The sequence below is a fragment of the Schistocerca cancellata genome, chromosome 4, assembly GCF_023864275.1.
Source record: "Schistocerca cancellata isolate TAMUIC-IGC-003103 chromosome 4, iqSchCanc2.1, whole genome shotgun sequence".
Classification (NCBI taxonomy): domain Eukaryota; kingdom Metazoa; phylum Arthropoda; class Insecta; order Orthoptera; family Acrididae; genus Schistocerca; species Schistocerca cancellata.
Window position 1 is genome coordinate 597,676,985 of NC_064629.1, and position 20,995 is coordinate 597,697,979.

Consider the following 20,995-nt stretch of genomic DNA (forward strand, 5'->3'; position numbering starts at 1 on the left):
CATTCTTAGCTATGGCAACAGTAACTTCTTCAACAATTTGTGGCGCAATTGGCCTTCGGGCATACCCAGGAGCCGTTCACAAATTGTGAGTTAATTCGAGCTTCCGGATCATGTTCTTCAACCCTGATACGGAAGGACCACCTCTCCATATTCTTTTAATGCATCTATACTCGTGAAGGGCAGCAACGCTATTATTATTTTTTCGATGAAACAGCTTTATGAGTAAATCCCTGCTCAACTTGTCCAGACCCACGTTGACTCACTGAAACTGTACCACACACTAATGCTTGTGTTTCAACCTTACGCTGCCGTACCTATACCTGTGCCTAATGGTAAGTCTTGACAGTAACACTACTAATCGGGCAAATCCTGCAGGGATCGGTCTGAACATCATTCCTAGAGAGTTGGGTACCTAAACGGTAAAGTTTTCCGTCTACACTGGCTTAAGTAGTGAAAGTTTAATTATACCCACCCTGTACTTAAATATAGTAATCAAAGGAGTTGGACATACAAACATAGTTACAAGGCAGGTAACTGAAGAAACATTGGGTAGCAGAAGAAATACTTCAATTGATCAATGAAAGAAGTAAAAATATGCCAAATCATTTATTGTTGCAAAAATTATAAAATTATCCCTGGATGAATAAATTACTATATCAATAGCGATAACAAACAGAGTTATTAAGGTACGAATGTTCAATAAAAGTCAGGCATACAGCAATGTATGCCATTTATGAGCGAAGTATAAATAAGAAGTGCAAGGAAGCCAAGGTAAAACAGCTGGACAAGAAAAGGTCGTTATAAGGAAAGTTTCAGTATTTGGTAAAGTCTAACCAACCTTCTGCAAAATTAAATGCAAAGACATGAACATTAAGAGTGCAATAGAAATTCCACTGTTAAATGCAGAGGAAAAAGTGGCTAGGAGTACACTGAAGGTTTCTATGATGTAGAGGTCGTGTTTTCTGTTCTGGCAGATTAGATCTGTGTGCCAGACTGAGACTAACTCAGGACCTTTGCCTTTCATGGGCAAGTGCTCTACCATCTGAGCTACACAAGCACGATTCACGCCCCGACATCACGGCTGTGAGGATGGGGTGCGAGTCGTGCTTGGCTAGCTCAGATGGTAGAACACTTGCACGTGAAAGGCAAAGGTCCCAAGTTCGAGTCTCAGTCCGGCACACAGTTTTAATCTGCCAGGAAGTTTCGTATCAACGCACACACTGCTGCAGAGTGAAACCTTATTCTAGAACTACAGTTACTGGGCAAACACAAATACTAATGAGCGCCCTTCACATGCTAGTAAAGTGACAGTATGGTGTGGTCATTCATCACATGGGATTGTGGGACTGTATTTTTTTGCAAATGAACAGGGAAAAACAATAACTGTCAATGCTGATGGTGATGTTACAAACTTTCGCTAAACCTGCATTGAACAACTTTCCAAACATTCAAGAAGCTCTGTTTCAACAGAACGGAGCGACATCACACACTGCACAGCAATCAATGGCATATGTGCGATAATTGTTTGGCAACCGTGTGATCTCACGATTCGATAACATTCCATGGCCCCCTAGATCGCCAGATTTATCTGTTTGTGACTTTTCTTGTGGGGCTACCTCAAGAGCAAAGTCTACACGACTCAACCGAGAACCCTCGATGAGTTAAAACAATTTGGGATGCAATTCACAATATCCCAGCTGAGATGTTGCAGCAATCAATAAGGAATCTTAACAGCAGATTTCACAAATGTATTCATGCAGGACAACGCCATCTAAAGGATGTTATTTTTAAATAATGATAAATGCCATCATTGTTACATAAATGGCAAAGTTGTAAGGTTTCAATTACTATGGATGCAATTTCTTTTCTTCGTCACTTCTAGTTTTATTGGAGTGTGGAAATGTTCCCGTTTTTCTGTGTCATCCTGTACTAAATGGGAGAAGGCTAAAAATGTAATGGAGATCAGTTAGAACGACAGTAATAAATCAAGGTGATAGAAGTAATCAGATCAGTAGGTGAGTGGTGCCTGGCAGATTTATTACAGTTTAAGTGTGCAGCATCCCATTATTCATTGGAGTGCTACCCCTAAAACAGAAAATATGGCATGGCAGAAAAAAAAAGTGCCTACCCGTATCTAAAAGCAATTAAAGTAAAGGAGGGCTGACCGAGGCAACAAGCGAAAGAGCTAGGCTCAAGGGTTCCCCAGACCCAACATGCGGCAGTAGACACCACTACCCCAACCTCTCTGACCCTGACTCCACCTTTGAAGTAATTCAAATGTTATATTTGAAAAGATATACCACTTTCAAAGAGAACATAGAACTGACCATGAGTTGTCAGCCAATAGTGGAGGCTAAGAATGCAGAAACCATGTTTAGCATGGAGAGCCAGGAGGGGTGGGGGAGAGGGGGGTGTTCCACCAGGACACGTGATACTGTTTGTCATGCTCCACAATCGTCTCATTGGGATGACTTATTACTTATTAAATAAAATGAGATGAGATGTCGTGTGACTAATATCTGAGCAGAGAAGATATCAGACCCAGCCGGGTACTGAACCCGGGCTCTTAGGATTGACATTCTGTCGTGCTGACCACTCACCTACCGGGGACGGACATTAAATAAAATGAAACTACGGATTACTCTGATATGACTGCTGCAGTGCTATGTATGGCAGTACATTTCTTCTGGAAGGAATAGAAGGAGCAGTGTGATGCATAAGTAGTCTCCTTGACAGTGCAGAGTCTATTAGAGGGAACAGTAGCCCACTATATGATGTTCCGTCTCAAAGTGAGGAGAGGTTTTATTTGCACCCCCCCCCCCCCCCCCCCTTACAAGAGAAAACTTTTATATTTGAAAAGATATACCACTTTCAAGGAGAACATAGAACTGACCATGAGTTATCAGCCAATAGTGGAGGCTAAGAATGCAGAAACCATGTTTAGCATGGAGAGCCAGGAGGGATGGGGGAGAGGTCAGAATTTAGGTTACATATCAACTGTGCAAGAAAACAATGCTCTGAGTAACAACACAGTATAACCAATTCAAATGTTTGGTGAAGCCAAAACATAAGGCAATAATGGTCTCTACATATCCTTCAACGTAACACTGGATAATGCACACTGGGAGGTGGCATTTGCCCCTGTAGTATCTAATGCATATTCTGTCTTGAATTTAGTCCATATTAGAGACTATTTAAAAGATATGACTTTACCAGCCAGTATATCACTATAATTTTAATCTTTTAAACAGCAACCAACATTTAATGTTGCATAATTTTCACATCATCTGCACACTTCATTTATAATGCTGCAATTTGCGTAAATACTAAGTATGTTAATGATATTTTAAATGAATGAATGTAACACTACTCACCACAAAACTTGGTCCATTACTTTTCTTGCTTAGTTACCACTATGCGTTCCAGACATCGTGGTTTTTACAGGTGGCTTGGACTTCGCCGTACCGTAATTCCAAACTGGGTTTAGTTTACGTGTCACGTGAATGTCCTGCTCAAAGAACAAAACAAAAATCTGTTAATAGTGCCTGCAATGAGATATTTATTGCACAGAAGAAAATTTCAAACACAATGGGCTACACGAAAAGAGCTTAGACATTTAACGTATTTCATCTTTACTAACCCAACAAAAAGCATTCAAAATAACCACATGAGCATGTGCAGATTTAAGTTGCCTTTAGGTACTGAAGCAGCAGCTCCTGCAGCTTATATAAGATTCAATACTTTAAGAAGAGTTATTATCAAAAAATCATGGTTGTGTTACAAATACGTAAGCTTCCATGACTGGTGTCATTCTCATTAAAACTCTTGGGCGTAGTGCGATGTCATCTTATAAAATACTTAAAATACTAAAACTGATGTTCTGGCAGAGCTGCAGCAGCTTTCCTCAGAGGAAAGATTAATTAGCTGGGGAGTGGAATAATCTATCTCTATATTTATTGCTTGCCTAGCATTAGTAAGGGTATACATTTAAAATTTATAGTTAACTTATGAAAACAGGGACATAGAACTGCTATGATACTGTGTTATCTGTAGAATGACTACGCACGATGTCAAGAAGTGCTGATACAGTCTGTATATCAGCAAGACAAATATATATGCTGAGTTGACAAAAGTCTTGGGATAGGGATATGCGAATATACAGATGATGGCTGTATCATGTACGTAAGGTACAAAAGGGCAGTGCATTGGCAGAGCTGTTATTTATACCCAGGTGACTCATGTGAAAAGGTTTCCGATGTGATTATTGCCGCATGATGGGTATTGACAGACTTTGAACGTGGAATAGTAGCTGGGGCTAGAGGCATGGGACATTCCATTTCAGAAACTGGTAGGGAACTCAATATTCCAAGATCCACAGTGTCAAGGGTGTGCCAAGAATACCAAATTTCAGGCACTACTTCTCCTCTCTGACAATGAAGCAGTCAATGGCCTTCACTTAACGACCAAGAGCAGCGGCGTTTGTTCAGGATTGTCAGTTCTAACAGAAAAGCAGCACTGTGCGAAATAACTGCAGAAACAAATGTGGGGGCATTCGACAAAAATGTGGCGAAATTTGGCGTTAATGGGCTATGGAAGCAGACAAGCGACGTGAGAGCCTTTGCTAACAGAAAGACATCACCTGTAGCAGCTTTTCTGGGCTCATGATCATACAAGTTGGACCCTAGACGACTGGAAAACTATGGCCTGGTCAGATGAATTCAGATTTCAATTGGTAAGAGGAGATGGTGGGGTTTGAGTGTGGTGCAGATTCCACGAAGCCACGGACACAAGTTATCAACAAGGCACTGTGCAAGCTGGTGATACTCCATAATAGTGTGGGCTGTGTTTACATGGACTGGGGTGGGTCCTTTGGTCCAACTGAACTGATCATTCACAAAGTGGTTATGTTCAGTTACTTTGAGAACATTCGTAGCCATTCATTGATGGAATTTTTATGAATGACAATGCGCCATGACAGATGTCAAGATTGGTATGAAGAACATTTTGGACAATTCGAGCGAACAATTTGGCCAACCAGATTGCCCCCACACGAATCCCATCGAACATTTATGGGACATAATCGAGGTGTCAGTTCGTGCACAAAATCCTACAACGGCATCAGTTTCGCTATTATTGGGGAGCTATGAGGCAGCATGCCTCAATATGTCTGCAGGGGAATTCCAACAGCTTGTCGAGTCCATGCCAAGACGAGTTGCTGCACTGCACCGGGCGAAAGGGAGTCCGACAAGACATTCCGAGAGTTGCAAGACTGTTGCTTCTACGTATCTTTCTTATTTAATTAATACTATTTATATTTCTTACTCCAGTTCTGTGTAATGGAACTGTTTGTGCACTCAAGATCTTGCAATTACAGCCTGAAGTATTCGAAAAGTTTTGAGAATGCTTCCATATTTTAAAAGCACAGCAAAACACACATATCGCTGGCCATTAGCGTGCAAAAGCACTGTACATTGCACTACATGTGATGTTTCTCCATTCATAGAAGTATTTACGTTTGTAGGTGATGGTGTAGTGAGTGGTTCAATGTATTGCTCTTCTAATGGTGCCACTACACCACCTATGTCTTTCACGTTACTGACCTGAGGCAGTGTCACAATCTACTTTTTATGAAAGTGTGGGGAGACACTTCATTGGCGTTCTTCAAGCTTTATCACAGAAATGACGTGGTTTGTTGGACACCAAGGCCATTATATGCTAATCATACTCAATAACCTAATATGGCAGAAGTCCATATAAACATAGCCATCGCGGTAATTTCGTAATATATTGTCAAAACCTCTTCCGCTTGCTTCTACAGGCACATGCACTCGTTGGGCTTGTAGGACTCTTAAGGAATCTCGAACTTAATGATGAATATGCTGTGCACACTATCATTCTTCAAGATGATGACAGCCGTATCCACATGACTGTACGCTTACGTTTCTAGTTTGACGAACACTCAGCCATCCTATCGCACCTCACACTGTACCGCAAAACTACCCTGTCTCAGCTTCATACAGAAAGTCAGGAGAATATCTGGAACAGCTTGTCAAATGTAGCAGCTAACATTCCAGCAATTTGGCAGCCCTGCGCGAACTAGTCATCAATGAGTGGCTTCGGCAAGATATGGCAAACCTGAAGAAACTTACGGACACACTTCCGGACCGAACTGAGGCCTCTATCAAGGCTGGCTGCAGTGTCGGGGTATTAGCGCGATGTCTTCTGCGGGTGTCACATTTATTGTGGCGTGTGCTGATTCAACTTTTATCTCACTGACAGTTCATTTTAGTCTCCATAAGCTCATAGGTTGTCCTCGGTATGTTATTAGGGACCTGTTCGTCCAAGTGAAAGAATTTCAGATCTCGATCTAATGGCAAAGCAGGGGAATAAATTGAGGAATACCCTGTGCAGCTGTTAATTTTCGTGTACATTGAGGTGCATGCGCAAAATCTAATCTACTAGGATGGGGAAATTTTCATCTGTGATCCATAGTAAATATTTTCGTATTTTTTCCCCATATTAATGCAAGGGCACTGGCTTTCGTATTTAAAGGGAGAAAATAATAACCCCGAAAAAATCGTTACGCAAGTGACAAAAAACGTCTATATCGCCGCACTTGCGGCGTATAAAACTACAACATGAAAAACGGCGCCATTACAATCGCTTATGTCAGCAGTATAGCTGACAACTGTATGTTTCAAAATAATAACTGGTGCAGAAAGCATATGTGAGGGACAGATCAACATGAATATCTCTCAGGCATCATTTACTGTACGAGCGGCAATGCGGAACAACTGAAACGAAGCACGAAAGACTCAGACTGTCGGTGGGGTTGTTTTTTTTAGTCATTCTAGTGTTAATTTACAACGGGAAGAGTTACTAATTATACGATCAGCATCCGGAAAGTTCGACTGTGGATGGTCACGTGCTACGACGACAAATTATTGTTGATATGCATTCGAAGGAAGAAGACAGAAACCCCACACCAAATACGGTCTACCGTTCCTGGAGTGAATGGAAGGAAGATGTCGATGGTGACGGAAGGAAAATTGGTGTTACAAATAACAGAGTAATTAAGTAAGTATTGTACAACGAAAAGTGACAGTAAGAAAATTCGTGTGTTCTGGAGTGGCAAATAAACAAGTAATATAACTCATTACATCATTATGAAAGAGCAGTTTTACTATTAAAATAATAACAAGCATACCTTGCTGGATACTTACTAAATGATATTTATTTAAAATCTAAGTTTTGGGCTAGATCGATTTCATGTTGAAATATATGTTACTATTCAATAAATACATTTCATAGTAGAAGGAGCTAAAGCTATTAAGACATGAAACATGACTGGCTGACGACTGCCATGATAAAAAAATAAAAAGATGAACCTGTAATATTATTACACACTAACACCGCCCATCTGACACGTTAGGGATGAGGTTCCTAGGTCCGACTCAGTTCTCCTTCCTACTAGCTCAATTTTTTTTCTGGTCAATCATCTTGCACTGTACTATCCTTACAGGCGTCTCTGGCTATTAAGTCGGAGAAGATGAGAAATTTCTTATCCTGTTTCTTACCTAAGCAGGATGGCAGTCAGGCTCAATCCCGAAACAGCTGCAGTAGAACAGCGCCGCCTCACTAGCTGCCCCGGCCTCTGCAGACGCGTAATCCGTGTTATAACTGTACTGTTACCTCTGCACAGCATCTGTGGGGTATACCGTACTGCGTATAAACAGCGTGTTCATCTTTAGAATATTTTTATCCTACAAGTAGTCAATAGACAACCACAGACGGCTCGTCTCCTGGATTAGATCCGACAGAGTCCGCAATAAATAATTCTGTGCAACGAGAGGCAGGCGTGAACTCCATGTAATGAGTTCCAGTTTCCCACGGGAAGAATGGCATTTCCTTTGTACGTATATGCAATATTGCTGTTTGGGGTAACAACATTCCGTTTCACTATACTGTACTTACACGTACATTATACATTGAAGAGCCAAAGAAACTGGTACACTTGCCAAATATCGTGTAGGGCCACCGCGAACACGCAGAAGTGCCGCAACACGACATGGCATGGACTCGACTAATGCCTGAAGTAGTGCTGGAGAGAATGTCCATAAAACCGTAAGAGTACGAGGGGGTTGAGCTCTGTTCTGAACAGCGCGTTGCAATGCTCAATAATGTTCTTGTGTGGGGAGTCTGATGACCAGCGGAATTGTTTAAACTCAGAACAGAAAAGTTCCTGGAGCCACTCTGTAGCAATTCTGGACGTGTGGGGTGTCGCATTGCCCTGCTGAAATTGTCCAAGTCCGTCGGAATGCACAATGGACACGAAGGGATGCAGGTGATCAGACAGGATGCTTACGTACGTGTCACCTGCCAGAGTTGTATCTAGATCTATCAGGAATCACCCCAACTGCACACGCCCCACACCATTACAGAGCATCCACAAGCTTGAAAAGTCCCCTTCTGACATGCAGGAGCCATGGATTCATGAGGTTGTCTCCATACCCCTACACGTCCATCCTCTCGATACAATCTGAAAGGAGACTCGTCCGACCAGGCAACATGTTTCCGGTCATCACCAGTCCAATGTCGGTGTTAACGGGCCCAGGCGAGACAAAGCTTTGTGTCGTGCAGTCATCAAGGGCACACGAATGGGCCATCGTTGAATGGTTCGCACGCTGATACTTGTTGATGGCCCTACATTGAAATGTGCAGCAATTTGGGGAAGGGTTGCACTTCTGTCACGTTGAACGATCCTCTTCAGTTGTCGTTGGTCCCGTTCTTACAGGATCTTTTCCGGCTGCAGCGAGTCTGAGATTTATGTTTAACCGGATTCCTAATATTCACGGTACACTCGTGAAATGGTCGTACGCGAAAATCCCACTTCATCGCTACCTCGGAGATGGTGTGTCCCATCGCTCGTACGCCGACTATAACACCACGTTCAAACTCACTGAAATCTTGATAACCTGTCATTGTAGCAGCAGTAACCGATCTGACAACTGCGCCACATGCTTGTCTTGTATAGGCGTTGCCGACCGCAGCGCCGTATTCTGCCTGTTAACATATTTCTGTATTTGAATACGCATGCCTAAACCAGTTTCTTTGGCGCTTCAATGTATGATCAAAGGTATCCGGGCATCCCTATGTAATATGGAGTTGACCACCAGGTATCACGAGAAGGGACATGCCAACATACAAGGAGGCGGAGAGTATTGTGGGGTCAGCAGAAAAGCGGTAACGGCAGAATGAGTCAGTCCGGAGAACTCGGGGACTTCGAACGTGGGCTAGTCATTGGATGTCACCTGAGTAACAAAGCCATCTGGGACATTTCAACCTTCTAAACCTGCCCAGGTCGACTGTTGGTGTGGATGTGACTGCTAAATGGAAACGTGAAGCAACAACCGCGGCTAAACCGAGACCAGGCAGACCTTTTGTACGAGGGGGTGTTGGAAAGCAATACCTCGGAATTTTTATTGTGTTCACAATATCAGTTAACGTTTTGCAAGTCATACATATTACTCGGTCGACTTTCCCGCTTCGCTGACACCGTTTCAACCCTCTGCCGCTAGAAGGTGACATGGCGGTGTGTAATTTAACTATGTCGGTGTGTGAGAAACAGCGCGCTATAATCGAGTTCGTAACCGCAGAAAACATGCCTCCAATTTAAATCTAGAAAAGAATGAAAGCTGTATAAGGTGATGATTGTATCGACATCAGTAATGTGGGACATTGGGTTGTTCGCGCTTGTAATAAAGGAAACGGTGCCGCTAACTGTGTGCAGAACTCTGCGTTGACTACCGCGTACCGCCACCGACGATCCATAGGAATCGGGTTGGTGAACTCAACAGAGAAAATCGTCGGGTAACAGACACACATCTCTCAGGTAAGTGTGGCATATCACGAGAGCGTGTGAAAGCTATTACTGAAAAACTGCGGTACAGAAAACTGTATGCACGGTAGCTGCCTCTTACGCTCAGACCTGGCATTGAAACACAGGTGATTGGAAATCTGTCAATTTCTTTTGCGTACTGAGCGCGAGTGTGATGGGTTCCTTAACAACATTCTGACAGATGATGAAACAAGAGTGTTTCGACACAAAGGATCACCGACGCCAAAAAAGTTGAAGACCGTGCCATCAGCAAACAGTCATGCTCACGGTGTTCTGGGGTGTTCAAGGTGGGGTGCATTTGGATTTCGTGGAGCTAAACTGTGCAAGGTACTGCGAAATCTTCAGGAAAGTGAAAGCATGAATTCGAAGAGTTCGTCCACATATGGAGCACCCTCTCATTCTGCATGACAATGCCGGACCACACACGAGCGCTGCTACACGTGCAACAATCCAGCGCCTTGGACTCACTGATCATTCTTTACACAGTCCCGACTTGGCCCCACCCGATTTCCATCTGTTAAGCAGAGGTGAGGTTGTGGCTGCGTCAACAACCATTCTAAAAGTGACGGTGTCAACAAACTGGTATGTCTTTGGGAGAAATGTGTTCGTCGCCAGGGTGAGCAATAAATATGTAGACACGAAGAATAAAGATGTAGAATGTTAATAAAGTTTGTTTTCAAATAAAAAAATTCGGAGACATTACTTGCAACACTGTTGGACAGGGTTCGTAAAGCATTGCAGAGTGTGGTTGTAAAAGACCACATGAAATCAGCGGAAGGGATCGCTCGTGAGTCCCAAGTCCCTACCAGCAATCCAGCTAGCACAATGGCACATTTTATAGCATTGTGTACTGCTTACAGTAGAGGAACAGTTTGGAGAGAACGACTGATTGTACCAGCATGGCAATGCACTCTGTCAAAGAAGCGTCTACGAGGCGACGGTATGTGGACAGTAACAGTTCTGAAAAGGTCTCCAGACATTCAGGCACCCCACTGAAAGTGTCTCAGCGAAGTGCCAGTCGTCATAAAGGCGAAGAAGTGTGACACACCCTATATTAACGTCCAGTAACAAATGCCCGGATATTTTTGCTTTTGATCAGATAGTGTCGATATTATATATTTCAAATATGTTCTGAGTTACAACATAAGTTCTTGTATCAGAAACAGTCGAGCGTGGAAGGGGACGATGACATCGGATCGCATTGGTCAGTGTACATAATATGGCGGCAGTTGTGTATTATCGTTTTGTATTCTGTACGTTCACATGCTACCAGCTGACGGGATCAGCGGGATTTTTAACAGCTTATCTACGTTCTTCCGGATCTAGTTTCTGAGATTCTGTCGCATAAAAAAATGAACACGCAGCAGAAACAATGTACACAACGAAAACGAACCACAGCTGTGCACCAAGCGTCGCCTGCAACTAACACGTAACTGGCGCTTCAGGAAGCAGAGCGATATGACGACGTTCAACAGAAAGCGTGAGAAACTCATTCTTGATCGGTGGTTCCTATGGTAAATGTCCTGTGCAGAAACAGATAGCATGACTGTCACTCCGATCCAAGTATAAAGTTTATTTTATGATTGCCATATCATTTGCTCCGATGACGCCCTAAATTTCATAGCATTCTGCACATTGTCCAGAATTATGGTATTTTTTTGGTTTTTGCCCCGATTTGATGAAATCGACATAAAGCCGCACTGACCACGTCACAGAAACATTTTAGTAACACTTTGTAAATATACAGGATCCATTTTTAAATCCATTCGTTTCCTCTTACTAAAATTTATTAAACTCAGTATTACTAAAAATGCTCATTTCGGCACAAAAACACTGAAGATCTGTTGCATGAAACTATTGATCCTATATCTATATACGTTGAAGTTGTCTCTCAACTGTTCCAAAAGCGTGCCCACAAACACGTTGTTCCTGCCTCTGAAATTTCCTGTTCATATTAGAACCACAATGATCACTCTGAACAAAATGAGCGAATAGAGATTTAACGTTTTATCTATTGGATTGGTGTGTAAGTTCGTAGCGTTGTTCCGTAAGTTTAATTAACACCACAGATATACATAACAGAGACTTCAGTCATCAAAGATATATTCTACTTGACTATTCACAACAGTTTGCCAACGCTGGGGTAACTTTTCGATTCGGCGACTATAGAAATTACATGATTTTGATGCGTTTCATTTGGAAAGGAAGTTCCTTGAAAGTTGTTCGATAGAGAGCGGAAAAGTTGAAAATCTGAGGGCGGTATATCAGGTACATAAGGTGTGTGCTGAGTGACTTCCCAACGAAACACCTGTGTAGTGTTTGTCAGTCTAGCAGGATGTGGGCGGGCGTTATCGTGGAGGAGCATGACTTCACGCAGTCTTCCTGGTCGTTGCTCTTGAATAGCGTCGGCAAGACGTCTCAGTTATTGACAATAAATGTCAACAGTGATGGTTACACCTCGGGGAAGCAGTTCGTAGTACACCATACAGTCACTGTTCGGCCAGATGCGTAACATTATCTTTTCTGGATGTGCGCAGGTCTTTGTACGGGGAATTCCTGCTTTTTTGGGCTGAACTATTCACTTCTTTTCCGTATGTTAGCATGAAGACATGATTTCTAGTCACCAGAAACGATACAGGATAGGTACTGTCGGTGTTGTTCACGAGCCAATTGATGACGAGTACGCAGAAATGTACATATGGCCATCCGACGATTTTTTGTCATTTTGGCTTAGTGCATGCGGTACCTATACACCCGATTTTGGAACCTTCCCCATTTAATGCAAACGTCACACTACGATGGTATGATCACAGTTCATCGCATTGCCAGTTCTCGAGTACACTGACTTGGATCATTGTGGATTGATGCATTTAAACGAACTTCATCAAACCCAGAATGTGTTCCTGAACGTGGAGAGTGACTGATGGTAAAACGATCTTTCTTAAAACGAGTAAACCATTTTCTTGCCGTGCTCTGCCCAATGGCAATTACGCTACATACGATGTCTGTTCAAAAAAGTCCCGAACATACCTAATTTCGCGCCAGTGGTGTGTTTGAGAGAAATGCGGTTGGCATCCCTGCACATGCCTGTGTTGAGTGTGTAATTGCCCGAAGTTTCTTTGCTGTATCTGTGTTAGTTATTGTTCAGTGCTCTACTGAGTAGAACGTCGTGTCGCACAGTTCGCGAATTTCGAGATGGCAGAGCTAGAAGAGCAACGTGTCTGCATTAAATTTTGCGTGAAACTCGATAAAACCTTTACAGAGACACACCAAATGATGCAGGAAGTCTACGGTGATGAGTGCTTAAGCCGTACTCGGTGGTGGCAAGACGGAAGTTAAAGATGACCCTTGTTCAGGACGCCCTTTGACGTCTACCGACGACGTTCATGTAAGGAAAGTCAACGAAATTGTGCGTGGCAATCAAAGACTGAGTGTCCGAGAGATTGCAGAAGAATGTAACATTTCAGTTGAATCACGTCATGAAATCCTGACACAGCAGCTTGGAATGCTTCGTGTTGCCGCCAAGTTCGTTCCATGGTTCATGAGTCAAGACCAGAAAGACCTTCGCCTCGCAATCTGAGACGAGCTTTTGGATCGCGCAGATGAGAACGAGATGTTCCTTAAGAGAATCAAAACTGGTGTTGAGACGCGGGTCTACGGCGGTGACGTCGAGACCAAGGTTCAATCTTCACGATAGCTTGGAAAAAGTTTCTCAGAGACCGAAAAAACCTCGTTAAATCAGGTCAAATGTCAGAGTCATGCTGGTAGTTTTCTTCGACTTTTGAAGGGTCAGTTCATCATGAATTCGCACCCCAGGGACAAACTGTTAATCGATGATATTCTCGGAACGTATAGCAACGCCTTCGAAAAAATGTGAAAAGGAAACGGCCTAAAATGTGGCGAGACAATTCATGGCCTTTGCATCACGATGACACACCCGCACATTCATCCCTGTTGGTGCGTGACTATTGCACAAAACACGGAATCACTGTGCTGCCTCGCCCTCCGTGCTCACCGTATCTGGCCCCTGTGGACTTTTTTATTTCCAAAATTGAAAACCCCGATGAAAGGCTAAAGATTTGCAATGATAGACAAGACAAAAGAAAATTTGCAGACTGCGCTTCGCGCGATCCAGCAAGAGGCGTATCAAGACTGCTTCCGGAAGTGGAAACGGTGCTGGGAGCGGTGTATCAACAGTGGAGGAGAGTATTTCGAAGGAGGCTGTGTAATTGTGGAAGAGAGTATTTCGAAGGAGGCTGTTTACAGTAAGTAAAAGGTAAGCATAGAAAAATTCTGTGGACGAAGTTCCGGAACTTTCTGAACAGATCTCGTACGGCGCAAATGTTTCTGGCTGCCTCCGCTATTGTCAGCCCTCTAATGAACTCAAACAGAACAATATGTCGGTAATGTTCCGATTTATCTACCTGGAACTCCATTTTCTAACGTCCACAGATCCATTCACTATCTCCAAATGACAAAATGACAATATGTAAACTCAAATAGCAAGAATGGACTACAAATAAAAAATGACAATCGATAATTAAAACCATAGCAATCGGAATACCAACATGACAAAAACGCTACGAACTTATGCAGCAACCAAATATATCAAAGAATCGGAATATTTTACTACGCACATTTGAAGAAAGTTACAGAAGAGTTTCTGAATGTCACACTATTTCGTCAACCCCATGAGAGGTCAAAGGCGGAGAACTGACTGTTAGAAAAAGATAAAGGGAAGGAAATCCGTCATGGAATTAGAAAAGGAATTATCGCGGCAATTGTCTTAGACGATTGTGGCACACTTAAATGTTTAACTGCGTCAGCAGAATGGAAGTGCAGTGTCTTAGACCGTGTGCCACATCGGTTACTACATCCTTCGACAGTGAGGATTTTACTATTATGAACTGACAGAAGAGATATGTAGGGGAAGTGGTGTCCAAGCGCCTTCGGCCACGACTCTCCAAACGCGCTGAGACAAATCTTCCCAACGCGAGTACTTTAATATGAGTATCATGGGATTCATGAGACCTGACAGAATATCTGATTCAGCCAAAGCATGGTTCCCCATCGGTACTTGATGGTTCTCACTGTGGATCGCCTTCGAATTATCAGACCCTCTCACAGGGTGATTCTGAAAAACTGGTTTCTAGAAGCAAGGCACTGTGTGGAGCTCTTGGTAGGTACCACCAGACTTCACTGCTAGTAATAGACTGACTGCAGATTAACAGAATGTTCTTGTAACTAGAGATTGTTTTGCTTTTACATACAGTCCGGCACAAACAATGAACCATCTGAAAAATGATTGTCCTCGACGCCACGCTACAAGCGCCGCACGTAGAAGTTGTATGAATGGCACTGATATGTGTAGAAACTGTGCCCACTCACTTCATAATATTACTAAGTGCTTTATTATTTCGTACGCCAACTTAACAGCCACAGCAGGCTCATCAGCAGATGGTCGGCCATCAAAGGAAATTTGTGTGGTTCACGAGCAGCTAACTAGTGAAGTTATTTAGCGAAAGTAAATTAAGTGGGAGTCGGTTCAACCTACGTACAGACAATGAGAGGTCGTTATTTTGTTACTTACACATCTAACTATCTAGAACGCTGGGGGGGGTGGGGGGTGGGGGGGGGGGATCTGCTGTAAAAGCATCTGTTTTATCTCAGCGTGGCGTAACAATTTTTGGGTGCGCAAGGTTTACTTACAAACATTCTAGATAAGCGGTAACAGTACAGAGATGGGAGGTATGACACTTCATTACAACACGCTCTTTGATATGTAGCTTTCGGTGAAAGATGCTACATACCTCATGTAAGTACTGATTAAAAAAAATTACAACACTAAGTGCTTTGGGCTTCCAAAGCGTGGTAACAACTGTTCATCGTTCTAGAACTGCGTTTCAAAAAATATCCTACTGTGAAGGTGTAAGGTAAGGACTAGACGAGTGGGTTGCTAGAGTATGGATACAACAGCAACAACTTTTTTTTAAGGTCTTCTGGGACCAAACTGCTGACGTCACCGGTCCCTAAGCTTACACACTACTTAATCCAATTTAAACTAACTTACGCTAAGGAAGACACACACACAACCATGGCCGGGGGAGGACTCTAACCTCCGACGGGAGGAGCCGCGCGGACCGTGACAAGACGTCCGAGACCGCGCGGCTACCCCGCGCGGCGGCTCCAATTAAAAAACTGCACTTCACTTCAAAGCTAAAGCGGCGAATTTTACATATACAAAAGAGTGAACATATTCTGCACGAGTACATTGGGAAAACAGTTTTGAAACAAATACAATATTACACATTGCCTGATAGAAAAAGTAAAGCACCTAGAGGACATGGCCAGATGTCAATGTAACTTTGTACACAAATACACTCTCGGCCAGTACGTAAACGATTAGAGTTGCAGTTCTCTGTGACAGGTAGAACTGCCACCAGCGTGCATTAGTGTTGTTCATGTTTAGCCTGTTATGATGTAAAAGGGGAGTGAATAGCGTCAGATGTGAGTGATCACTGTAGGACACGGAGATGCCACGTACACGTGAGAGAGAGGGTTATCAGCACCTAACAGTGTTTGAAACGGGCCTCATTGTGGCTGTGCCTTCGGCTGGCAGGTAGAATCGTGTAATATCCAGATTTGTGGAGCATTTGGATGTTACACTAGCCTGATGTTGGACTGCATGGGAACACGAGTGCAGGCATACTCATCGTCCAGGGACCAGTCAGTACGTCTGATCATCAGCAGGGAGAATCGCCGTATTTTGCGTCATTCAACTGGCCACCCTGCTAACCTGTGGATGTACCCGCACCATCTGCTGCATCTAATCTGACCCACATAGTATGCCACCAATTTTAGTAGTGCTAGTGTGTATTGAGGCAGTGGAGTAGTCCTGTCGTGTGAGAGCGTTGCAGCTATCCAGTGCTCAGTGTCTGAAGAAACCACCATTTTCGTGTTACAGACTAAAGGACAATATCCAGGTGGGTAAAACAATGGCGTGAGAATTTTCTGTAACCAATGAGAAGCGTATGGGACCCGAAATGACAATTCGAACGACGGAAAATGTACGACGAATTCGTGCAGCTCTGCAACGGTGCCCATACAGATCTATGAGTCACTATTCCAGAGCATTACAAACCCCTTGCAGGTCTTTGCAAGATGATTGCGAAACACGATTTAATGTTTCATCCTTATAAGCTGCAGGTGGCTCAACAGTTGCGTTCGGGAGATAAAAGTGAGCAGGAGTAATTCCTGCGCAACGTTACTGTACAGAATTGACCACGATGACGCAGTTCGGGCAAACCTTGTTACGTCTGAAAAGGTAAACTTTCATCTGAATGGGGCTGTCAAACAAAATTTCCGACATTTTTGCGACACAAAGCATGGCCTGTATGATCACCTGATCTCTAAGCCCCTGGGTTTTTTCCGTGGGGTCATCTCAAAAACAAAGTTTTTTTGAGGGGAGGGGGGGAGATTCCATAATACATAATACTGATGAGTTGACAGCCGCAATCCGGCAAGAGACAGAGACAGACAGACAGCGCATGATTGAGAACATAATGAGGAGTTTCCGCGAATGTATTCAGCAATGTATCGCCAATGATGAAAGCCTTTTGCGTGATGTAATTTTTAAGAAGTAAACGTGTGCTTGGCTATTTAGTAACGGCAGTGTGGGTGTAAAACAGTTATGTGCAAGTTACATGGATGTAAATATACACTTAATTTCGTAATAACCAAATGAAAATGTACTACTTCCCCCGGACTATGGTGTAATAACCCTGTCACACTTAAATCTGCATCTGACATCAACTGATGGACTCCCTGCAACATTCTGTGTCGTCTTCTACCATTGGTTGGAGACCAACAGCAGCCGGACTATAAAAAAAAGTCCGATAAAAATTACTTGACAGACGACGCCTGTCACTTACTGTTACAGTGTTGCCGCTCTGTTAAACGCGACACGTGAACACGACAGGTCACTTCACAAGTTCTGAAGTGCTGTTCATGTAACGCGGAGCAATGTTGGAAACGGCTGCCGTCAGGTATGGCGGGAACGCGAGATACTGTACCCAGAGCTGATTTTACGTGACCAACGACTGAACTGTGACAGACGAAGCGTTTTTTTAGCCTTTTACACTCCTGTCCTAACCTAACCACTACCTCGTGATGTGCAACGTAACCGAGAAAACAGCGAAAGACAAAAAAGTCAGTTTTCGCACTAAATGCGAACTGTAACTTCTCGCTTTCATAGGTTACGTGTAACTACCCTCATACTGACTATACGAGCTGATGCGATACCAACTGATGAGCAGCGCTGGTAGCAATCTGTTGCAGGTTATTGGCGACAAAGGCAGATTCCAAACGAAAAAAAAGAGCAAGTAAAAAAGTCAATCCGATCATGAAAACGGTGTGACGAAACATTACAGACACAAAAAAATGAACGAATTAATTGAAAACAATAAAAGCCAATTTGATAAAGAGTTACAAATTAAATATAGCACCTGACAAGATTAGAACCCACGGCCTTCTGAATATCAGAGTTGTATACTGCTGCCGTAACCAGGAAGCACGAAGTGCTTACGAATCTTGTCACATCGTGTTCAGCGACGAATCTTGATTCTGCACTACCCCGGGTGACCATCGTCGCAGAGTATGGTGGCGGCCGACGAGAGTTCCCATTATTCCGAAGTTTTTGGAGAGGACCACCGGTGTTACTCCTGGTGTAATGATGTGAGGAGTCACCGGATATGACTTCAGGCCACAGTTGGTAGTAGGTGAGGGAACTTCGTCGGCACAACAGTTCGTCACGGCCTTTATGCGTCCTTATGTGTTACCTCTCATGTGACAAAAACGTGGCGTCTTTTCCAACAGGACAATTCTCGTCCAGACATCGAACATTTAGTTAGTTTCACGTTCTATGGATAATTTTGCACGATAAATCGTAATGTGGAATGAGTCACTTCAGTCACATCGCAAATTATTTGCTAGTGTGGCTACGTGCTGAACATTTATAAGATTTTTAAAAAATATACAGATATTAATAAGCCATACCCATCACATTTTACACACTACAATAATTGAAAGTCTTCGGAATAAAAGGAGTTGTCAAGGAGAAGCTTTTCCAGGTTGTTTCCAAATTTTACTTTGCTATCTGTCAGACATGTTGTATCACTAGGTAAGTTATCAATTTTTGTTGCGCCACTGTGCACCGCTTACTGGGCTACAGACAACCTTAATGTGGAGCAAGGAATGCCATTTTTCCTTCTGATATTGTAATTATGTACATCATTGCTCCTTTTGAACTGTAGCGGATTATTTACAACTATATTCCTGAGATAATAAATATACTGCGAAGCAGTAGTCAGATGCCCAACTCCTTGAACAAATGTCTACAATATGATCGCGGGTGAGCATCACATATTATTCTTACAGCACGTTTTTGAGCAACTGATTTGTCTCAGCGCAAGATTTGCAATGATGCAAAATGCAAATCTGGCTGAACTAAGTTGTTTTAGGAGTTCTAAAATGTACTTTTTACAGTGCAAATGCTGATCAGTAAGGACACCTAAGAATTTTGAAGTTTCCATCATATTTATTATTTCCTCATCGTGTGTTACACTTATCACTGGTGTAGTATCCCTAGATGTGCAGAACTGAATGTGTTCTCTCTTCTTAAAATTAAGCGAGACCATTCGCAGAAAAGCAGTCAATGATATCTTTAAGAACACTGTTTACCATTTCTTCCTTTTCTGTATGTATGTTTGGACTGATTATTATACTAATGTCATTTGCAAAAAGAATTCTGCTTGTTGTACATTAGATGGAAGATCGTTTACATGCATGAGGAACAATAGTAGACCTAAGACTGAGCCTTGGAGAACCCCGTAAGTGATTCTCCGCAGTCAGAGGTATGTCCCCAGACTACACTGGCTGAATTACTTTGTGCAGCTTTCTGCATTATTTTTATTGGATATGATATTCATTGGTTGGCTATAACATCAATCCTATAGAACTTCAGTTTTTTACTTTGATCCCTTTAGTGATCCATGGTTTTTACATAGATCGTCTCTGAACGTTCTCCGTGATGTTTAAGTATTCTCGTGTCCAGCAAGATCCCTAGCTCTGCCCCCAACAGAACATGTCAGATACCAGCTCGGACGTAAACTTCGCACCACTATCAGTATCCGGGATATCAATGGCCTGTTAACAATAGCTGTGGGCTAGCTAGTGTCAGGGGAGGATACAACGGCTTCATCACAACGTTCCCAACCTTACCAGTGCACGCATCGACGCCATAGGGGGTGAAACTTCATGTTGAACCATGGGGTGATACTGCCAAAAGTTCTCTGTGAATTCGACTCGATTTTGTAAGTCCTAAAATACCACACACTCCCTCCCAACCGTATGCGTCACTTTGTCAAGCAGCGTATTATCTGGAAGAAATAAACCAACGCTCTTAGATACCCTATGCTTCCAGTTTCAATGGCTTATTCGATTCCAACTCACTCCTTTGTTTAATTTGCATATTCAAGCTGTCGCGGTCTCGTTATATGTGGCGAATGTAAAAGAAGGCACGGAACTCTCAGCTGAATATCAACCGGTAAATATCAACCGGTAAGAGAACTCTAAGACGTACTCAACGTTCTTCTTCACAATGTGCGATGCTGTTTTTGGAAATGACGTGAAACTTATGTGTTCCTACGCTAAGAATATATGGAAAAGTGAAATACTGAACACACTAGGTTTACCAATAGTTTTCCCATGCAAAGCAGAACTGTGCGATCTGTATAGAAAATGAGATCACTGCTGCGAACAGGCACGAGGTTCAAATATAACGAGAAGTAGCGCGTTATATCCATAATGCCCCATTCGTGAATGAATTTTCATTGAGATCGTAACTTAAGTCTCGGTAACGTTTACAATGTGATACCACTAACATGCAAACTGAACCATGTTTCTGAATGTAGAATCCGTGGACATCATGGAACCTCAGGTCATAAACAAACCACAACCTGAGCAGCACTGAATCTACATCTTCACACACTCCGCAAGCGCCGTAAGGTGCGCGGCGGAGGGTACCCGGTACCACTACTA

At 43.0% G+C, this 20,995-nt stretch overlaps 1 protein-coding gene across 1 annotated transcript in view; it reads right to left on the reverse strand.

Annotated features, from left to right (window-relative positions):
* LOC126183278 (uncharacterized) overlaps nucleotides 1-20,995 on the reverse strand; it is a 292,135-nt gene that overhangs the window by 181,474 nt on the left and 89,666 nt on the right. The window contains exons 3-4 of the mRNA XM_049925101.1: nucleotides 7,578-7,705; nucleotides 3,375-3,508 (exon numbers count right to left, since the gene is read on the reverse strand). The gene's annotated coding sequence lies outside the window, so the exon portion shown is untranslated. The remainder of the gene's footprint in view (nucleotides 1-3,374; nucleotides 3,509-7,577; nucleotides 7,706-20,995) is intronic.